This window comes from Capra hircus, chromosome 3 (assembly GCF_001704415.2).
Source record: "Capra hircus breed San Clemente chromosome 3, ASM170441v1, whole genome shotgun sequence".
NCBI classification, from domain to species: Eukaryota; Metazoa; Chordata; class Mammalia; order Artiodactyla; family Bovidae; genus Capra; species Capra hircus.
The window spans coordinates 29,105,844-29,117,884 of record NC_030810.1 but is presented as its reverse complement, the minus strand read 5'-3'; positions in this window follow the sequence as shown (position 1 = coordinate 29,117,884).

Below are 12,041 nucleotides of genomic sequence, written 5' to 3'. Positions count from 1 at the left end.
GCCAGGTCGTTCCGGTTGTCCAAGAGGAACTGTTCACAAGCCTTGAAGGTGGTGTAGAACTCGGAGGAGAGGCCGGTCACATTGGTGGTCACGTACTTGAGAACGCCCGGGGTGGCCTGGTTGTAGTAGGACACCTGCAGGCCGGGCAGCCACACCCATGAGGAGGGGGCGGGGGCGGTAAGAGGGCACTGAGTGGGCGTGAGGCCGGGGGCGGGGGGCGGGGCAGCAGCCTTGTTGCCTGCCAGGATGGCAGCAAATACCAATCAGCACCTGGGCATACAGGACTGTGTCACTGACAGGCGTGACCAGCTGGACTCCTCTGACCCCTCTGGGTGCTGACAACCCTGGCTTCCCTCCGTCACCAAACACTATACTCTCATCATGTGTCTCCCCTCTCAGCTGGGAGGCTGTCCCCAGACTGAGGCCAGAGTGGAGGTGACTTACCCATCGTCACATAGTTAGTTGGGCCTGGCCCCCGCCTCCAATTCCAGGCTCAGTCCCTTTCCTGAGGGCTCAGAGCATCCTTGACTCAGATACTCACCTAACACAGAACCACAGTGCCTCCCTCCCCATCCCTGACTCCCAGCTAAAAGCAGGGGCCCGAAGCAGTAGGGGATGGCTCAGCAGGAGGAGACACCTCAGGGCCCCTTCCCCACCCCACTCCCCTGTACCCCTGCCCTCCGGCACCCACCGGCAGTGCTTGTCCCACTCGGGCCTCCGGCGGAGGTCAGAGAGCAGCAGGAAGGCCTGGGCTGTGTCCACGTGCACCAGCATCTCCATGTGGAAGGAGAGGAACTTGTCCTCCTCTAGAGTGTACAGGCGGACCTGCTCGGGACAGAGGGCAGCCTCGTTCCCTCGTCTCCTCCTCACACTGTGCTGGGGACCTGGGCTGGAAGTCAGGGCTGCGCCGATTGCTGTGTGTCTGTGAACAAGTGACTCAACCTCTCTGAGCCTCGGTGGCAGCCCCGTGAAAAATGGGAGAATCAGCGCAAAGTGGATAGGAAGCTGTCTGAAGAAGCAGGCACTTCATGGACAAGCCCACTAGTCAGATGGAATGGTACCTGACATGAAACGGAACGCACTCATCCCTTCCCACAGGTGAATGCACGGTGCCTAAGGAGATACGTCAAAGGCTACATTCTGCACGACCCCCTTTACTACACGTTCTCAAACAGACCAAACGGAGGCACGGAAAACTGGTCTGTGGTTTCCAGGGACTGGAGTGGGAAGAGGCTTGATCACAAAGGAGCCAGAGAAATGGGGGTTTATGGAAATGCTCCATATCTTGATTACTGTCGTGATGATGTAACTTCGTGTGTTTTCCACCCTAGCAGGATTACACACTAAAAGGGGGACGTTCTACTGTATGCAAATTATGCCTCGATTTTTTAAATATTGAAAATTTTCTTTTTAAACATAACAAGATCAAGAAGCAGTAACTAATGCAAAACCAGAATGGATCCTCAGAGCCAGGCGTCCATCCAGCCACGGATGTCACTGTGGGGAAGTGACCCATCCCAGGACACAGGCAAAAGTGGCAGAGCTCAAGCCCCGCCTCAGCCCACCCTTGCCCCCAGCCCCCAGCCGAGCCACGCCAGCCCTTGAGGGGTGGGCGTGTTTCTACAACTGGTTGGTTTCATGACTCTCCCAGGACCTTCTAGGGAACCCCCCTCTGACCTGAGTGGTTCGAGAGGGTTTCATGGCTCACAGTCAACACCTCTGGCTGCTCAGAGGAGGAAGGAGAGCTGGGAGGCTGGGTCCGCTACCTGGTTGCTCTCTGAGGACAGCACCCAGTTGTCCTTGGCCACGAGCATCTTCAGGGAGGAGACGTTGCTGTAGCTCAGGCACACCTGCACGGACACACAGACCAGTCTCACCCTCCCCTCCTCGGGGCTCCGCGCCAGGGCCCCTCTGACGGGTGGGCAGGAAGCTGCGCATGAAGGAAGGAGCCCTGGGCTCTGGGAAGGAGGCCCGGGCTGGGCCAGACGACTCCTCCCCTTGGGGCCTCAGCTCGCTCCTGCCAAGCCGGGGGACACAGGAAAGCCCTTGGCTCACCAGGCCAGTCCTGAGGCAGAGAATCCTGCCCCCTTTGGGCCTCCTCCAAGAAGGGAGGGTTAGGGGTCCCCAACAGGTCTGAAGGCTGTCCGCACAGAGCAGAAGGCCTTACCTGGTTGCTAGGATCCCAGGGGACAGAGAGGGGCATCTCTGCCTGCTTACAGGACACGATGTACTTCCTGGGAGAGAGGGAAGATGACAGCCTTGGTCCCTCTGGGGCCCACCTCTTCTCAGCAAGCTGACTGTGTGCCAGGCCCTGTGCTCAGGCCAGCAGGGTGGGAGGCACCCCTATCTGGCCAGGGAGACTGGGTGGGCACACAGAAAACAGCAGCCGAGGACTCGCACACTCAGAGGTGGGGATTCGCAGGGAAAGGTGTAGACCTGTAACCCTTGCCTGAGTGACCTCACCCTTGTGCCTCAGTGTCCTCATCTGTAAAATGGAATCAGTAGTCACACCTGTCCCCTCATGGGATCATCAGAAGAACAGTACTGGGTGTATGGTAAACCCTCCCTAAATGCACATTTTTCTTATTAAATTCAAATGGTGAACCATGGTGTGTTTACAGCACTTTCAAGCTTGTAAGGTGCTTTGACAGTGGTCATTCACACCTGGATTTGCATCTCAAGCCTTTGCTCATCTCCTCTCAGATCCTTTGTTTCTTCATCTGCAAAAGGGGCATCAGAATCAATGGGAGGGACTCAAGATGTAAAACTGGCCACACCAGCCTGGGTTCAAATTCTCATTCTGCCAATCATTCCTATCCGTGTGCCATGGACACCAAATCCCTCTGTCCTCAGCATCCTAACCTGTACAAGGGGTCGGTAAGACCACTGTGTCAAGAGGCCAAGACTAGAGACTGCCTGGATGTAAAGGCCCAGCCCAGGGGCAGCACCAAAGACAGGCGAGTCCCCAGAGGCAGGGAGCAGCAGACAGGGAGTTGAGACAGAACTGAAGCCGTGTCCCTTCCCACCACCTGGCCTCCACTTGCCTATCTTGGTGGATCTTCTTCCTGGCACAACCAGCTCGCCCAGCCCCCATTACTGCCTGCCCTCCTTCCCTAAAGGGCCCAAGGAGACCCTCCCTGCAGTCCTAAAGCGGACTTCAGGTCACATAGGGGCAGCCTGGACAGCTCAGTGCCTGGTCACTGAGGTCCAGCCCCAGCTTCCCGTCACACCCATGAGCGACTTTGGGAATACCCTCCACCCTCACTAAACCTGCTTCCTCCTCCAAAGAGGACTTGCTACGGGCAGGTGCGCTCCTGAAGCATTTCCCGTGCCAGACTCCCACCAAGCCTCATGGCAACCCTCCGTGTGTGGCACTGGCACAGCCCCCTTTATTTTGTTTGGGCAGTGCCATGCAGCTTGTGGGATTTCAGTTCCCAACCAGGGACTGAACCCGGGCCGCGGCAAGACTTTGGCCACCTGATGGGGGGAGCATACTCATCTGAGAAGATCCTGATACTGGGAACAATTTAAGGCAAAAGGAGAAGGGGACGACAGAGGATGAGATGGTGAGTTAGCATCACTGACTCAATGGGCATGAATTCAGAAAACTCAGGGATATAGTGAAGGAGGAAGGAGCCTGACATGATGCAGTATATGGGGTCCCAAAGAGTCACAGGCTTCCCTCGTGGTTCAGATGGTAAAGCGTCTGCCTGCAATGAGGGAGACCTGGGTTCAATCCCTGGGTTTGGAAGATCCCCTGGAGGAGGATATGGCAACCCATTCCAGTACTCTTGCCTGGAAAATCCCATGGATGGAGGAGTCTGGTAGGTTACAGTACAGTGAAAAGTGAAGTCACTCAGTCGTGGCTGATTCTTTGTGACCCCATGCACTGAAGCCCACCAGGATCCTCCATCCATGGGATTTTCCAGGCAAGAGTAATCAGACAGGACTGAGCGACTTCACTTTCTTTTCTTTCTTTCTAAAGAGTCAGACACGACTTATCAACTCAACAACAACAACAATTAGATATCATTGTTTCATGCAATCAGTTTTTGTTTTGATATAACTCTCACAAATGAATATTTTATCTGATCATGTAACTGAGCAGGACTCTATGGGGCCTTCCCGGGATAGAACCACCTCCTCTTTTTCTCTTGTTTTCTACCTGTCTCTTGTTTATAGGAAAACTTTAGCCTCCTAGGCCTTCCTCAAGTTCCAAAGAATAAATTTAATCAGAGAAAATGCAGAAGCGAAGGAAAACAGTCTAACAAGACAAAATAATAAGTTTAGCCATTAAACAAAGTCATGGACCTTTCGTTCCTCCTCAAGGGCTATAGATAATATCCTGAGCCATGTCCTTTTAGCTGTTTTGCAGAGAATGAAAACTCCACCAGGTGGAAAAAGTTAACTGTGTGCTGCCCACAAGCGTGTAGACCCTAGTCCGCTTGGAACCAGAAGGTTGATGATGTTGACCCCCAACTACCTCACCATCAACCTCAGAAGAATGTCTACCAGCTGATCACACACCCCCAACCTCCCTCCCCTCCTCCCTCCCTCACCCTGTCTTTAAAATCCTTTCCCTAAAGCCATTGGGGAGTTTGGGTCTTTTAAGTACTAACTGCCTAAAGTCCTTGCTTGGTGCCGCGTAATAGATGCTGCACTTTCCTTCCCTGCAACCCAGTGTCAGGAGATTGGCTTTACTGCACACAAGGGGGTGAGCGGACCCAAGTTTGATTCAATAGTGATCATTTTTTTAAAATTTAATCTCAGATCTTCCATCTGGGATCAATTTCCTTCTGCCTGAAGAATAGCCTTCATAAATTCCTCAATAAGAATTTATTAGTGATGGGGCTTCCTGTCGTTGAGAGTCTGCCTGCCAATACAGGGGACTTGGGTTCGATCCTTGGTCCAGGAATATCCTGCATGCTGTGGAGCCACTAAACCTCTGCACATCAGCTACTGAACCTGCACTCTAGAGCCTGGAAAGTGCAACTGCTGAGCCCCGGAGCTGCAACTCCTGAAGCCCGTGGAGCCCCTGCTCAGGGACAGGAGAAGAGCAGCCCGTGCACTGCAACAGAGAGTAGCCCCCACTCGCTGCAACTAGAGAAATCCTAGTGCAGCAGCGAAGACCCAGCACAGCCAAAAATAAACAAATAACAGTTTTAGAAAACAATTTGTTAGTGATACTCAGTTCTTATTTACAAAAAAATATTTTATCCTCATTCTTGAAAATACTGCCATTGCGTGCAGGATTCCAGTGCGTCTGTTACTGTGTTCTAGCATATCAAAGGGAATCTTCACTGCCTCGGCTCCCATTGACATATCTGGTTCATTATTCCACTGGAATCATGTCCCAGTCTCATCTCCTACCATTTCCTCCTACACAGTTTCTGTGTTAGCAACACAGTGGTTTCCCCAAACTCGCAGTAACGTTTCTTACCTTTATGCCTTTTCTCAGGCTGTTCCTTCCATCCAGAGTGCATTTTTCCTCCCTGTCATCCCCATTTCATCTGCATGACTCCTACTTATCTGTCAAACCCAGTGGTACCTTCTCCAGGAAGTCCTCCTTGAGCCCCTCCCCACAGCTCAGTAGGACTTTCTGTCTGCTCTTGCAGCATAGATCAGAACTGTATTACAGTGTGCTATAAATCCCTGGAAACCTGACTGTTTCCCTCTCTGAACTGAGAATGCCTTAAGAACAGAGACCATGACTTATTCATCTTTACACACCAGGTACCCGAGGCCCGGTACTTTACCATACATAGTACCAAATATACTTGGCAAGTATTTCAGTACTTCAGTAAGTATTTCCTGAAGAAATATTTTATTCTCACTTTGGCCTCCCAAACCTCACTCTCGCCCTGTTCTTTAACACTTAATTTGTTCTCTGCCACCTCCTCTCCCTTGAGGCTCTGCCTCTGAGGACATCTCTGAGTTGAAAGTCTTGTCCTCCATCTTCATTCTCTGCCTTCTCTGGAGCAGCTGCTTTATGATGCTCCAAACTTAGGAATTCTCCTTCCTTGATCTCTGGAGCACTTCACTCTGCTTTTTCTCTTCCTGCCCCAGATTTTTTTTCTCTTGTGTTGTTTTCCGTGTCCCCATTCCCTACCCCTCCCCCCTTAAAAAAAAAAAACAACAACTTCTTACATCTGTGTCCCCTGGGATTCTGGGCTTGGGTTTCCCCTTTCTTACTTGGGATCTAGTCCATACTCCTTGCTTTAATTATGGTATCCATGCATGTGTCTCCTGAATAAGTCAGGGTCCAAGGTGTAAAGCAAGAAACCATGCTAAGTATTTCTTCCCAACCCAGGGATTGACCCGGGTCTCCTGCACTGCAAATAGACTTTTTGACCATCTAAGCCAGCAGGGAAGCCTCATTTAAAACAGAGGAAGCAGGGACTTCCCTGGCAGTCCAGCGGTTAAGACACTTCCATTGTAGGGGACACAGGTTCAATTCCTGGTCAGAGGCGAATCTCGCATGCCTTGCAGCAAAAAAAAAAAAAAAAAGTAAAAAAGAAAACAGTTTCATGATGACAGTGAGGAGCCAAATGGGCAGAAGGCAGGGATACCAGAGTGGGAGTAAGAGCCATTCATTGCTAGACACATTCCCTGAAGCAGAGGAAAGAGATGACAAAATACACTGCCTCTCCCAGCCTCTTACTCCAGCCAGCGCTTCCCTTGGCTGACACGGCTGGAAGGCAGAGACAAGGGGGCGGGTTTAACTCAGTGCAGGGCCAGGGAGAGCCAGGAGTGGGTCTGCAGACACCCTGGGCTGAGACTAACATAGCCCCATCCCTGGGCTACTGCCCCAGCTTGTTCACCATCGCACACCCCACCTGTAACTCAGCACATCTTACCTGAATCTTCTTCCCGAAAAACACGTCCCTCCTCCCAGCTTTCTTATTTCTATCAGTGGTCCCTGATTCTCCAAGAGCCAGGCTGAAACCTTCCAGCAAAGCCTCTGACTCCTCCCTCCCTCTCTCCTACCTCCATGTGGTGTCAGTTTCCAGGTCCAAAAGATTCTCTGATGGAAATATGCACAGACCCTCCCCTTGCCTCACACCCAGTTCAGATCTCCTCTTTCGCTTGGTGTGTGTGTGTGTGGCATGTGGGCTTTCTCTAGCTGTGGCACACAGGTGTACTTGCCCCCCAGCATGTGGGAGTTCAGTACCCACACCAGGGATCAAACCTCTGTCCCCTGCACTGGGAGGTGGATTTGCAGCTCCTGGACCACCAGGGAAGTCCCTTGTCTGGCTTCTAACAAGAGCTTCTTCGCTGGGTTCCCTACTTCCGTTAACCTTTTCCTGATTCATGCTACACCACAGCCTGCCCATCCCCAGTGAATCAAAGATGACTTTTTCCACCCTGCAGCCTTCTTGCCCCACCACAGGCTCACTTTAAACCTCATGACTTAACAGCCTTCACCCAGTTCTCCTAGGACGTCCTGTGCTCTCTCCTTCTGAGCCTTGGGTCATCCTGCCGGTTATCTGGAATGGCACTTGCTCTTTGCCTCTCCCCCAGTGGAAACCCCACCCAACCATGCAGCTCCACACTGATGTAAATCTTAGGGAATGAAATTTTAACAGCAGATTCCAAATGCCTTAAAAATGTGCAATTCTACTTCTGAGAATCAGGTCTAGAACATCATCAGGATTATGGCCAGAGAGGCTCACTGGAGCATTTGCTTATTAATAAAAGACTGTAAACAATCCAGGTATCCAACATGGAAGGTAATGGTTCCATAAACTAGGGAAACAGCCATTGAAAGAGATTTTATGCATGTATTAAAAAAGAAAATTGCAATCATATGGGGAAATGCTCATATTATATATATGAGGGAAAAGCAGATTACAAACTCATTATAAATTACATACATACATGAACAACAACACATCATCTTTATCAAGCATTTGGTAGGTATCAGGTACTGTCACAAATGATTTACATGTGTTTATTCATTTAACCCTCACGACAACCCTACAAGGTAATAAGTGAGGAAACTGAGGTACCGAAAGGTGAACTGACTGCCCTAGGTCACACAGCTAGTGAGTGTCAGGGCTAGAAGGGAGGACAGGCAACCCAGAGCTTATGCATTTAGACATGCCGTCCCCCTGCAAGCAGTGGAAACCCAACCATTTTTTTTAAACAGGCAAATATAAATATTCCACAGGCCAGATTATACTACTTTAAAACCTAACAAATACAATAAATGCTGGGATGTGGTACAGAGCAATATCACAAGACAATTCTTTTTGAAGGTTGTTTTTTATGTGTGTATAGAAAAAAAGCAGAACAATATACATCACAACTTTAATAATAGTTTTCTCAGAAGGACATTATTTTTTTCTTTTCTTTTTTACTACCTTTGATTTTTCTTCAAAATCTGCAACATTGTATATATTACTAGATTCCTGGTTTTTGGTTTTAAAAACAATGTATGATCCAATTAGGGCAGCAGCTGTGCCTAATTGGTGCCTCTGTCCTCGACATCTAACACAGTAAACGGCACAGAATAGGTACTCGGTAAAAGTGAAATGGATGTCCTTTAGATATAGATCCTGCCTCCTGCACAGCCACTCTAGAAAGGGATTGCAGGATAATGTGAATCCACAAAGCTCAAGGATATGAAACAACAGCAGGCAATTTTCACAGAAAAGAGGCCACTAAGTATAGGAAATCATTTCAATGCTGCATTCTTAGGACTCGGTATCCACTTTTCTCTTTGAAACTAAGTATTTTGAGTGGTTTATTATAAATGTACAATGACAGTTGTGAACATCAGTTGATTTGGAGGGGGAGGGAGCGGGAGCTTGAGAACTGAGTATGTTGGTTGCCTTGCTGCTTAAAATAAAATGGGCTTCCCTGGTAGCTCAGTTGGTAAAGAATCCACCTGCAAAGCAGGAGACCCCTCTTCCATTCCTGAGTCAGGAAGATCCGCTGGAGAAGGGATAGGCTACCCACTCCAATATTCTTGGGTTTCCTTGGTGGCTCAGCTGGTAAAGAATCCACCTGCAATATGGGAGACCTGGGTTCGAGCCCTGGGTTGGGAAGATCCCCTGGAGAAGGGAATCTGTACCAGTATTCTGGCCTGGAGAATTCCATGGACTATATAGTCCATGGAGTCGCAGAGTCAGACAGGACTGAGCAACTTTCACTTCATACTTCATACTTCCTTAAATAAAATGGCCACAGTGCTTGCCCTTGAACAGGTCTCAGTAATCAACAATCTTAAGGGAAGTAAGGGAGTGTAGGAACAAAGCAAAAGCCCTCAAGAAACAATAGTTCAGATAAAACAGAGTCCTAGTTCTTCCTCAAGGGATATGGGTAAACAGTCTGACAGGGAGTTCTGCCAGAACTAAGGCTTCCACCCAGGTGGAGGATGGGATGTTGACCTTTCCTGATCTTCAAGATTTCAGTCAACTAAAACTTGGACTCCATCATCATTTGCCTCAGTTACGTGGGGAATTCTCCTCTGCCCAAGCCCCTTCACAAACATACATGTACCCTTACTTACAACTTCTTCTGTTTTGCTGTTCCTGGAGATGCTGCTTTGGGAAAGTAATAAATCCTTCTCTGGATCTTTGGCTTGGTTGTGCCTTTTGACTTGGCACTGAAAAGACGGTGAACCCAGTTTTCAGGTAAGGGGCTGGGTAATTGAAGTAACCCAGGAAAGAGAAGCTGGGTCTTGGTGGACCTGTGGTTGTTCTGAGTAGAATGGCCTGGGAGGTCTTGTGGCTCTGTGGCAGAGAATGGGGGGATAAGAGGTGTGGAGGGGGGCCCCCTCCAGCCATTCCAGAATCATTCTCCAAAATGCGAAGCTGAGCATGTCCCTCTCCTACTTATCCCACAGACGAATGCTCCCTATGCCCTCCTGGTTGGAGTCAAGCTCTTCATCAGGGTGGCCCAGCCCTGCTTGCCTGCTGAGCCTTCTCCCCTGATCGCCCCTGCCTCCCACCTGGCAGGGCCCAGCCCCACTGCACTGCTGCCTCCTGGGCAAGCCCTTCTCCCACATGCTCTGCTCCCTCCACACACGCTGCACCTCATCTAGAACAACCTTCCCTTGCCCTGGTCCCCTATGGCTCTCCAGGTCCTCCACGTCCCCCTTGAAAGTCACATGGCCCGCCCAGGAGGCTGGCTTCCCAGTTCCCCTGTGCTCATCAGGGATCCATCAGGTGCCACCTCGGAGGCCGTGCTATTAGCCCATCTCACAGGCTGTAACCCCACTCCTGCAGCATCAGCTCTAGAACAGCGGTTCCACCTAAGAGATGCTGGAGCCCCTGACAACCCCCATGTTCTCCTCTCCTACCATGCCCCCGGGCGCTGATGGGTCCCCAGGGCTAGCATGGTACCGGGCACAGAGTGGGGCTCAGATCACTTTTCTGTCTCATAAGGAGTGTCATGGGCAATGGGGTCCTTTGTGGCCTGGAGACCAACCCAGAAGTCTGAGCCAAAAGCCAGAGCTGAATAAAGACCCTCTTCCTCAAAGACAGCCTGCAACGGCCACAGAGTTGAGAGAGGCTGCTACGCTGAGTGCCTCCTCAGAACCCGTCAGCATCCTTCCCAAGGGGTGGACAACACACAGCCTGCTGGGTGGAAAGACCCAGGCTTATACCTCAGCTCTGCTGCTGACCAACTCCCACTCCTTTATCTGAGATGCAGGAGTGATACTTCCCCCACAGGACTGTCACAAAGACTAAATAAGCACACAGTTCTAAAGCCGATGCCAGGCAGGGCCCTGCGGGTTACCTGGGCGCTGAGGTCTCTTTGTCATTTCTTATAGGCCAAACTCCAGGCTCCATGACCTCTTGGTTCCAACTGGCAGAACAGTTGCTAATCAAGGGAGGAACAGCAACATAACTACCTGAGGCAAGATTAAAGGGGCCCTAGAGGCTCATCAAGATAAGAGACTAGATCACCTGAGACCCTGCAAATCTTGCCAGCAACCCCACCCTTTAGAAACTGCAGAAGAAGGAATGAAGACTGCTACTGCCCTGATCCTTATCACACACTCCTGCCTGACTAGGTAACCTCTCCCCGGTCACCAGGGAGGCGGGCACCCTTCTTGAGCAGCTTGCCTGCTGTGTTCCTCCTTTGCTGCCAGAGTAATAAAGCCACTTTTTCCTTCTCCTCCACAACTCTGTCTCCGTATTTCTGTTTGAAATTGGTGCACAGACAGCCAAGATTTTGGCAACAAAACAAGGGCTGTTTGTATGAGGAAAGCCTAGTCAATTGTAAGAGCTAAGTTCTAGACTGTCTCCAACATCACCTTTACTCTTATAGTCAAGTCTGGCAGCACCTTGCTGTTCTATGGGCCTCCATCTCTAGGCACAGATGACCTTTCTCCTCTAAGTGACCCTTCTAGTGGCTCCCTGGGCCCTCCCCACCTCTTGTCATTCTATCCCACAGCACTTAATCAATTTCTCTTCCCCCACCATCCCTAAAGTCTGTAGTCTCCCAAAGTCTGCCTCCACCCCCTTCTCTCTTTGCCTTGAGCAGGAAAAGATGCTCACAGCTTCATGTTTGGTCCAGAGTTCCAGACTTCTACATCTATTCCTTCCTGGGCAGCTGCTCTTCAGGGACACCCAGAGCCCCCATGACCTGAGGACCCCTGAACCAAACTCCCTCCCGAGCTTCTCCTTACTTCCCAGATTCCCTGGATCTGCCCACCTGGGCATCCTTCTAATCACTCTTACACACACGCACTCACTAGAGTACCCAAGGCCCCTGCTGGATTTCTCTACACTCCTGCCCCAATTCCCCATGCACATGACAGCTGGCTCTTGGACTGATTTAAACTCCAGGGTCTCTGAAATAGGGACAGTCTCTAACTGTTTTCCCACACTGGGAACCATGGGGCAGCCTCTGGGTCAGGCAGTGACCAGTCCCTCCCCTGTGGACTCAGAAGTGGCCTGCAGCAGCCCAGGTCAGCATGCCAGTTCTATCAATTTCAATCCCAGGTAGATAATCCATCTGAAAGTGAAGTCGCTCAGTCGTGTCTGACTCTTTGCAACCCCACGGACTGTAGACTACCAGGCTCCTCT